Raw genomic sequence first — 11,841 nt, forward strand, 5'->3', positions numbered from 1 at the left:
TTTACAAAGGCTTTCAGAGCCATTGACCCATCCAAGAGCTAACTGGAGAGGGGTCTCTTCAAGTTCTGTGATTATAGACTATATCATTTCTTTCTCCTAAGAAGGCTTTGGGGCATTTTTGCATCTTGGACTTAATGGGGAATCACCATATTTCACCTGCATAGGCTCATGGTAGAATGATGCTTCATATTACATTTTCATCATCTCTCCTAAATTGGGGCTTAAGTGCCCAAAGTAAAAATTTTTCATTTTCTGAATAATTGGAAGACACAAAATTAGGTATTTTATTTAGAAATAACCTTTACAATAAAGCCAACTATGGAAGATCATCCTTAGGGATTGGAGGCATCAGCTTCATTTCTTCACCTCTTTTGCAGGCATCTCACTGGGTTATGGAGCTGAACACGCTTTCCCATTCCTGCCCCTAAAGTGCATCCCTCTGTGGTCTTGAACACATTCTTTGGAGAAGCTCAAAACTGAGTAGGAGAGAATATTTCAGGGTATTGAGGAAATTTTTTAATTTGTAACCTAATGCCTTTATTATTTCTTTCTCACTTGGGGAAATAAGAGGAATTATTACAGAGTCTTTAAATATGGAAGCAATATTAAAAATCCAAAGAAACTCTATTTCAACTGAAGAAAGTGTCCAGGAGAAAGCCACTAACTCATATCAACTAAAGATGACCTTTTAAAATTTGTTTTCCACTGAATTCTAGAAGCCTTGGTAATGCTGTGTTTACCAGTATCCTCCACATTGTTGAATTTCCAAAGATTGACAGAGTCAAGGACACACAATAATGACAGAAGAAACAGCATGTATATTATTCTTTTCAGACATGCACACAGCGTTTCTTCACAAAATGAGTGAATTTCAGAACCGAAATAGAGCTCAGTAAAGAATTAATCCAAACCACTCATTCTACATGCGAAGGACTAGGGCTGCTGGTATAGTCACTAGAATCACAAAAACCAAATCAGGACCTTATTTCTTCAGGTTCTCAGCTCCAAAATGCTTAGAGGGCAGAGGATTAAATATTTTAAGGCAAACAAACAAAAAAACCCTTGTTGTTCATGCTCTAGGTTCTACTATTTATACTGAAAAAATGACCATTAAAAACAAAATTAATTGCACCCAAGCTCTTTCCTAGACACTAGTGCACAGGTCACTTGAATTTTTAGACTCTGAGAATAGTCTTTGAATCTCCTGTATACAATTTCTTGTTGCCTCGTATCTCATGTCTTATAGAGTAAACAGAGAGAGAGGATACTGATGGTTGTTGGAAGTGATTAACCATTTCAAAGAGCCAGGTGGCCTATATGGACTGTAACTGTCCATCATATGACTCCTGTTCATTTTACACTTCTGCGTGGGATTTCTCCCTTTATCTTTTCCTTTTGCACATGACTAAAATGTAAATTACTTAGATCTAACTTATATTCTGTGGAGCTCTATGTAACTTTGGAACTGAAGTTCATGAAGTTAGAATTCATGTTATTCATGAGGTCATGTTATGTCATTTTAAAACTGTAATGTGTGGCCTAGAGGTGACCTCTGGAAAGAACAAAGGTAAGCTTCACATTTTCTCTTAAAGTTAATATCATGACCCACTTAGATGCCCTCTACAAACCCATGAACATTTTTATTTTTATTATGATATAGTTGACGTACAATGTTATATAAGTAACAGGTGTACAACAAAGTGGTTCACAATTTTTAAAGGTTATACTCCATTTATAGTTATTCTAAACTATCGGCTATATTCCCTGTGTTGTACAATATATCCTTGTAGCTTATTTATTTTATACATAATAGTTTGTACCTCTTAATCCCCTACCCCGATCTTGCCCCTTCCAAAACTCATGAACCCTTATATCCATTTTTTTCTCTTAGGAGAGTTTAAAATGGGCTAATAATCAAATATAAGTTGTGTCTGTTAAGTTCTTCATTAGCAAAAGAGTTAACATGAATGGTATGCGTCCATCCCATAGTAAAATATCTGTAACTAGAAGCCACGAGGTAAAGAAAGCTGAGGATCTTGTAACTGAATCTACTACCTCCAGATTGTTTCTTCTTGTTTCAAAGTTATGCTGCAGTAGAAACACAGCGTTTATGATGTTAATTTTAACATATGCTTTTTATTCATTAAAAATTCTGTGGGTTTGATTAGACATGAATAACTACCTTCTACACCTATTTTTGTACAACGGGTAATTATTTGGGGAAAGAAAACCAAAATACAAGAAAACCAGCAATTTTTGGTAAAGTCTATAATTTTCAAACTTGTCCATGGTTCTTTGCCTATATTTACAATTTGAAGGAAAGTTAATAATAACTTATAATAATGCTGTTGAAAAGCTTTCAAGAAAAAAAGCAACATAAACATTTAACTAGCCTTACATTTTTAAGTACATGTTTCCCAATTATTGAGTGTTATAGAGTGAGTTCAAGGTTCCCCTCAGTATTGATTATCTCTACATCCTTAAGCAAGTGAAGTGACTTGTCATCCCTAGATGTTACCCAGTTTTCCCATAAATAAGAGTTCCTGTTTTGTACCTTGTGAGGAAAATGCCATGTACACAGTAAAGGCTCAGTAAAAGCTAGCTATTATTTTATTGTCATTTATCCCTATTTTTGACTCATGAGCCTTTTTATAAAATTCAGACTGAATGAAAAGGGAAGTCTTGTTAAACCTTACAATGAGTTTTTAAGAGGAAAGTATTGGAGTATTCTGGGCTCCTCCAAAGGCAAATAGTAGTAAATTAAAATCGTGTTTCTGGGATAAAGAGCCTGATGTTTGAGAGAAACACTGGAGTTAGTTCAAAATGTCAACACTAAATAAAAAATACACTAGGGCCTTGAGGATGTATTCATGAGATGCGTATGAGGAGGTGCCAAGGCAACAGTCCAGAATTCTATATTTGATGGAGCCATGTTCTATCTAACACAGTTACATCAGGGAAAGGGCTTGGCATGACTTCAGTGTGTACCGAGGTCCCATCTGTGATCTAACCTGTGTCTGGAAACAGAGGATTTTAAAAAAATCTTTTGATAATGACCAAAGTCATGTTTCTGTTCTTCAGACATAAAGGTTTTTTTTTTTTTCCTCCCGAGTTGTACAGATTGAGTAATGCTTTCAAAGGGTAGTCATCTATTTTATTTCTAGTGCTCTCATGATCAATTGGCGACAACCAGAGATCCCTAGAGGTCAAGACCCTTTGACTACCATTGCATTCATTTGGCTTATTATCGTAGTTTTGTGGTTGAGTGCTGCCAGCAGGTAATTATTCCCATCAGAAAAGGAGCTCATTACAATGATGCCCTACAGAATATTGACCCCATGGTGCTAGTTTCATGGAAGCTGGTGACACTTCACTAAGGTATTTGCCAAAGTCTTCATGAATGAGGTGTCTTCCTATCTTTCATAGGGAACAGTGGGAAGGTTAATGTGTTTCATATAATAAATACATACAGCACTCCTATGTTTCTAAACATTTAGCTATCTTCCTCCACATTATACTAAGGAAATTTATCATTTTTGACTTTGCTGAGTGTAAGCCATCTTTAAATCCAAGTTTTAGTTACTGAGTCAATTCTGAAGGTTACTTTCAACTTCTAATGCTACCATCTTAAATCTTGAATCTCATTTAGTGAGCCATTTTGGTAAATTAATAAAAATATGATAAAATTAAATATCCATTTATGATTATTGTAAAAAATCCTTTAGTACACAAAGAATATAACAGAACTTCCTTAATCTTATAAGGAATATCTATTAGATATCAGTACTAAGCATCATATTTAATCACAAAGTCTTAATGCATACTTCTGAGTTTGTGAATTAGACAAAGATTTCCACAATCTTTACTACCACCCATCGTTGTACTGAAGGTACTAGCTAATGCATTAAGTTAAGGAAAATAAATAAAATAGGTAAGGATAAAAAAGGTTGAAACTATTAATATTTGCAGTTGATATGATTACATATGTAGAATATATAAAATATGAAGGTAATTTGTCAGAATTTATGAGTAAGTCCTGAAAAAATTGTTGGACAATAGGTCAATATATCAAATCAATTGCATTGCTATATTCTAGCAATAAAGATTAGGCTATTACAATTATAAAAAACATATAGAATTTACAATAGAATAAAATTATCAAATACCCAGGGATAAATCTAAGGAAAAATATCAAGTGTCTTTATACAGAAAACTATAAACGTTTTGGGGAGAAATAAGGGAAGACCTAAATAAAATGAATGGACTTCCAACTTTATTGATTGGAAGACAAATGGACATATGTATCTATGCAATTCCAATCAAGATCTCAAGAAGTTATTTGCATTAGTTGAAAAACTAATTTGAAATTTCTTTTGGAAATTTTTGAGTATAAAAATAGGCAAGATTAGAAGAAAAGAGAAATGAAGACTTGGTCTACTAGATATATCAAGACAGTGTAAGGAATTTTTAAGATATTGTCACATTAGCATGATTACAAATGGACAAATGAAATGAAAACAGATCTATTCTACGGTAGATAGACATCTAGTTTATTTCCAGTTTTGAGTTATTAAAAGTAGTGCTACTGTAAATATATTTGCACAAATTTCTCTTGTATATATAGATATATACACATTCATATGGTATATATACATGGGAGGGGAATTACAGTTTGTAGTGTTAAGTACACCTTAGATTTAATAGATATATCAAACTCTGTTTAAAAATGGTAGCACTGGGGCTTCCGTGGTGGTGCAGTGGTTGATTGTCTGCCTGCCGATGCAGGGGACACGGGTTCGAGCCCCAGTCTGGGAAGATCCCACATGCCGTGGAGCAGCTGGGCCCGTGAGCCATGGCCGCTGAGCCTGCGCGTCTGGAGCCTGTGCTCCGCAATGGGAGAGGCCACAACAGTGAGAGCCCCGCATACCGCAAAGAAAAAAAAATTGGTAGCACCAATTTGCTACTCCTCCTACTAAATAACATGAGTTTTCCTATATTGCTACACAGGCGGGCCAACACTTGGGAATATCAATTTCTTAGTTTTAGCTATTCTGATATTAGAATAAGAATGTGTATATATGTATTCTAAGAGTCTTGTGCAAATATATTTACAGTAGCACTACTTTTAATAACTCAAAACTGGAAATAAACCAGAGGTCTATCTACAGTAGAATAGATAAATAAATTGTGCCACGTTCATATATCAGACATCAAAGAAAATTAACAAATACAGCTATAGACAACAAAATTGACACACCTCATACACATATTGAGCACAAAAATCAGACACAGAAGAATATGTACTGTATTGTACTATCAATACAATTACAAGAAACCCCAGATATCACTACACCACACAACTAGAAGTCAATATTGAAATTGTAGGAAGTGGCACGAAGGAAGCTGGTCATATCTATTTTTTGACCTGGGAACTGGTTCTATGGGTAGCCTCAGTGTGATAATTTATGGATTTGAACATTTATGTTTTCTGTAGTTCCCTTTAATAAAAAGTTAACAAGAAATTCAAAATCATTACCATTAAATTGACATCATTAAACATTCATTTTCACCAGCCTCAAACGGCCCTCAATGAAGCCTGTAACTATGTTATTTTCACTGCAGCAATAGCAAATCTATTATTTTCTTAGTTGGGTCACTCCACATTCTCCACAGTTACTATTTCATACTTTTGCCGGCTTCTTCACCCTTCAGCCTCAGAGCTCCCCTTTTATGATGTGCAGATACCCTCTGTTCTCACTCCAGATATTAAATAGAATCTCTCAATCAGAAGAAAAGCTCATCTAACTTTCTGTCACCAGACACACAAACTTACCTGCAGGATTGAAGTTAATTATTTAAAGAGGACAGATTTATCAGAATTCAGTTCTGCTCAGAGTGATTAAAAATAAAAACAAACCCAAATAATAATAACCTTAAGCAAGATTGAACCTCATCTCTCAGTCCCGTAAACAACAGGGTCAGTGGAAGTCGGTGGTTCAGGGCCCGTTAGGCTTTCTACTCTTGGGAGCCTCAGAAGGGCAGAATGCGCCTTTGCCTTCATGGTTCAGCACGGCCACATGTGCGTTCCAGACAGCAGCATAGGAGAAAGGAAAGGACATGGGACAAACACGAAGATGGGCGGGGGACTTGTGATGGACAATGCACGTTCCTCTAGGTCTGCTTTTCCGTTTTACTGATTTTCTATACTTCACTCCACACTCACTCTATTGGAATCACTTTTTCCCTGACCATCCTCATGGGCCAAATTTAGATGGTTCTAAACTGACTCTCTCTCCCATTTGTAATACATTTTATCCATAAGAGCTTCTGTAAAGTGCAGCCAGCTCCAGTGCAAACAACCCATCCATTTGCACAAGTAAAAAATGACATAATATACTCACTCTCATTCATTACTTAATCCAGTGTAATCTAGATTTTGCCAACAAAAATTCCCTGAAATTACTTCACCGTGATGATTTAAATCTCTCTTGCAAAATAAAACCCATAGACATTGTTCACATCTTATCTACTTTGATTTCTTAACATCATTTCATCCTGAAGGCTACCCCATTCTTCACCAACTGTCTTCCCTTGATTTCTGAACATCTTTCTCTTGATTTTTTACCTCCAATCAAAAAACCCACACTCCCTGATGGTTTTCAGGGAACTGTTTATAAAGGCAACATTTGAGGTGAGGGCTGCACGACTTTCTTCTGATTGTTTGGTAGTGAGATAACAGGAATCTTAACTGTCAACCTTCTGGTTCCAACCAGTCTGGGGTCTACATGCTTGTGCTCAGCATGTAGTCACCATCCTCCACATGGGTAGGGGTCTTCTTAGTTTCTGCAGAACAACTCAAAGATATGCATCAGATTGTTATGTTTATCTCTTGAGGAAGAACTAGGACTCTGTTTTATCATTGACTATTGTTTAACCTCTCATTACTTTTCTGATTGGGTTGCTTTTCCTTTGTTTCTGCATTCCCTCACTTCCCTGATTAGTAACTACTTAAGTCTACTCTTTGGAACTAAGGGAAGGCCTAAGAGACTAACACCTTTTACTACAAACAAGAAAAAGAGAACGCCTGGGAGAGCCCTGGAGGATCCTGCTCAGTTTCACTCAGTATCTTGTTTTCAAGACCCTGTTTTCCACCCTCCACTAAATGTCAGTACTGCTAAGAACTCTGTTCCATGCCACCTTTTTTTTTTGTTCTTTATCTAATTCTTAACAGTTTCAGTTACTTCAATTTCATTACACTATTGGTAACTCCCGAGCCTGCAATTTAATCTAAAATGTCTTTCCTGAGATCTAGGACCACTTGACTGTTGAAAATATCCAACTCTAATGTCTCCCAGACGCACTAAACTCATCATGTCCAGGACTTATCTTGTGATCTTCTCTCCAAATCTGTACTTATTTTGCTTTCTAACTCAGGAATGGCCTTAGATTGTAAATCACTCTGCAATTAAAAGAGCTGCGAGTCATCTCACTTCCTTCGTCTTTTTTTCTTTCCCTGTGTTCAGCGAGCCAACAAGTGCTGCTGATTTTACCTGCTATTTACTCAAATTTCAATTCTTAGCTTCAACACCAGGTCACTAGAATCACCTACCTGAATCACACACAACTTTCGAATGTGATCGTTTCCTTCCACTCTTCACTACCCATGTCTTTTCCACTCTGTAGTAATAAGGTTTTTCCAAAACTGCAAATCAGATATTGTCACTATCTCAACATGATCACTGGAATAATTGCTGCAAAGTCTTAGGGTGACTTCTATGACAAGATTCCTGCCTACCTCTTTAGCCGTATCTCTTGTCACTGACACATTTAAATGTTACGTTGCTTCTCATACTTGGTGAAGAACTATGCTTTGTCAGCACAAAATCTTCTCTCCCTGAACAATACCTTCCCTACTCCCACCCCTGCCATTTCTAGTCCCCACCCCAACCCTACGACTCTAAATCAACATAAAAATAGTACACTCCCAATCCTTTCATAATAGAATACACTGTCCTATGATTCCTAATCATCCTGTATTTCTCTTGTAAAACTTGTTGTACTGTTTGGTAATTGCTTATTTAATATTCTGTTTTTCCTGACAGACTATTAGCTCTGTTGATGCAGAATCTGAGTTATTTTGCTCAATATTTTTTCTTCAGTTCCTAACTTGGTGTCTGTCAATAAAAAAGTTGTTCCTAGGAAGGAATAGCAAACACAACTCAATAAAACATTATCTACTTAGAAACTGGATGTATTTTTTGTTCAATGCCTGGACCATTGCTGAGATAAATACTTGCTCATTAAATAATGAAACTAGTCAAAATCTATTATCCTTACTTCAAGAGATTTCGGAATATGTGCCCATGTCAGTGATTAAAAATACATTAAGAGACAAAGGCACAAAGACAACTCAATGTAGAAAAGATAGTATTCAACAAATGGTGCTTTAATAATTGGACTTCTGTATGTAAAATAATGCACCTAGACATATACACTATACTTTTCACAAAATTTATCTCAAGAAAGGACAATAGACATAAATCTAAAATGGAAAATTATGTAACTTCTAGAAGAAAACAGGAGACAATCAATGTGACTTTGGGTTTTGTGATGATTTTGTAGATACGAAGCCAAAAGCATAATCCATGAAAAAAAAAGTTAAGTTGGACTTTATTAAATTTAAAAATGTATACCATGTGAAAGACAGTCTTACGAGAATAAATAGACAAGCTGCAGACTTGGAGAAAATGTTTGAAAAACATATTTGATAAGGAACTTAACAATATTTGATCTCAAACATACAAAGACTCTTAAATATCAACAATAAGAAAACAACAAAATTAAAATATAACAAAGGATTTGAACAGACACCTCACCAAGGAGATGAAGATGCCCAAAGGAGATATCTGCAGACAAGACATGCAGAGTGAAAACAAGCATGTGAAGAGACACTCAGCATCTTTGTCATCAGGGAGATGAAACTAAAATTATAATTATAACCCTATACCTATTACAATGGTTAAATCCAATAAACTAACAATACCAATTGCTGATGAGGATGCAGAACAAAAAGAACTCTCATTCATTGTTTGTGGGAATGCAGTATGGTACATCCACTTTAGAAGACATGTTGGCAGCTTTTTACAGAGCTAATCATGGCCTTACTGTATGATGAGCAATAGTGCTTCTAGGTGTTTACCAAACTTATTTGAATACATATGTCCACACAAAAACCAGCATGCAAAAGTGCCATATAAAACTTCATTCATAATGGCTAGAAGCAAGTAAGATATCTTACAATAGGTTAATTGATAAATAAAATATAGGACATCCATGTAATGGAATACTCTTAAGCAATGAAAAGGAATTAACTAATAAATCCATACAACAACATGGATGAATCTTAAATGTGATTTACTAAGTGAAAAAAAAATCAGTCTGAAAAGACTACATACAGTTTGATTCCAGTTATATGACATTCTGTAAATAGAACAGTGGTTGCCAGGGGATCAAAGAGGGTGACAATGTTGACTAGATGAACATTACATTTTTAGGGTAATGTAACTATCCTGTATGATATTGTGATGGTGGATATATAATATTATGTTTTTTTGAAAACTCATAGAACTTTACTGCATGAAGACTGAACCTTAGCATATGCACATTTAAAAAATCAAGTAGAAGTTTGAGGGTTCCGGGATGGGATGCAGAATATAACAAAGGGATCTAACTCTATCACACGTGTGTGAAACAAATTTGCTGAATGTAGTGGGGGAAAGGTGCTGACTCAGTAACTTTGGAATGGAGTGGAGTCTGTAGGAAAGTCTAACGAGAAGAGGAAATGAGCACAAACACTGTGCTCTAGTTGATAGAGCTGTTTTCTATGAGGGCATGAATTAACAATTCACAAGCCACTGCATGTTACATGAATTAATGTGAACAGGTGGTAGGTGGTTGGGAGCCAAGTCACTGTTGGAGTGAGAAGTTACAGACAAGTAATGAGAGGAGGCTAGAAGGACCATGTGGTCATAAATTATAGTTGGAGACATCAGTATGTACTCATGTCTAACATAATTTAGATGCAGCTGGTTACCCACAGAAATAAATATATATGTGTGCACATATTGATATATGGTTAGTACCTACCTATATTTCCGTTTCCATCAGCTGAGAAGACCTAGATGCAGTACCAATGAGCACACTTACCTCTCAGAAGTTGGTTTCTAGCACCCTTCTCCAGTAAAAGTAACCAGAGATCCTTGGAGAAATGGCTGATTCTAGGACAGTGGCAGGATATACACAAAGTGAGCCTGGAGTGTCTTGTAGTGCCAGAAAGTAAGAAAGTGCTGAAGACAACAATAAACAGTGATGGGGACATTTCAAAGGGACACCAGGGCCAACAGAAAAAAATCTCAGAGGTCAAGGCTGGAACAATTTGAACAAAACGTAAGTGAGGTAGTATTGTATTATAACCCAAAGTATAAAATAAATATATATGAATCTATACTTATATAGACCTTTGGTATGGTGTAATGAAAATGGCATTCAGGAGTCTACCTCCCCAAAACCCATAATCTAAGTCTAATCATGAAAAAAGACATCGATAAATATCAGTTGAGGGGCATTTTACAAAACATGTGACCAGTGCTCTTCAAAACTATCAAAAATAAGGAAAGTCTGAAAAACTGTCACAGCCAAGAGGAACCTAAGGACAAATGATGGCTAAATGTATTGTGGTAACCTGAATGGAATCCTGGAACAGGAACATTAGGTAAAAACTAAGAAAATCTGAATAAACTATCAACTTTAGGTAATAATAATTTATCAGTATTTGTTTATTATTTGTAAAAAATGTACCATACAAATGTAAGATGCTAATAACTGGGGAACCTGGGTGTGGAGTGTACAATATAGGAATTATCTGTATGATATTTCAATCTTTCTATAAATCTAAATCTGTTCTAAAATAAAAAGTTTATTTAATAATACATGAAGATTTTACTTTTAAAAATTATATATCCATTGTAAAAATTCAGAGAATCATTGACAGACACAAAAAAGAATTTAACCACTAGTAATTTTTACTGTTTTCTTGTCTTGAATTTGATGGGCCATTCTATTCTACATCATTGTTTTTCTTCAACTAAATGTTTTTTTCATTTATAACTTTGATTATTAATTGAGATCCATTTGATTTGTTCCCTTTATACAGTTTATCACTATTCTTCTGTCTTCCCTATTATCTCGTCTTTCATTATATTCTATTCTGATTTTTTTCTGCTGTGTTTTTGAATAGATTTTTTTTAAACTAATATATTTTAAATTTTTATTTATTTATTTATGGCCACGTTGGGTCTTCGTTGATGCTCGTGGGCTTTCCCTAGCTGCGGCGAGCGGAGGCTACTCGGGGGCTACTCTTCATTGCAGTGCGTGGGCTTCTCATTGTGGTTGCTTCTCTTGTTGCAGAGCACAGGCTCTAGGCACATGAGCTTCAGTAGTTGTGGCTCGTGGACTCTAGAGGGCAGGCCTCAGTAGCTGTGGCACAGGGATGTAGTTGCTACATGGCATGTGGGATCTTCCTGGACAAGGGATCGAACCTGTGTCCCCTGCATTGGCAGGTGGATTCTTAACCACTGTGCCACCAGGGAAGTCCCTGAATAGCTTTTTAAGATCCACTTACAATTGCTAACTCAGTTCTCTGAAATGCCTCCTAGGCTGTCTTCAGTTCCTAGTGCGATCTTCAGTTCTGCTTTGATGTTATTGTGTTATCACAGCCTGCTCCCTCTTTCATCTTAGGCTATTGTCTTACAATCTAGTTTTTATATGTTACACACATTTTCT

The sequence above is a fragment of the Mesoplodon mirus genome, assembly GCF_964341445.2.
Source record: "Mesoplodon mirus genome assembly, chromosome: 9".
Lineage (NCBI taxonomy): Eukaryota > Metazoa > Chordata > Mammalia > Artiodactyla > Ziphiidae > Mesoplodon > Mesoplodon mirus.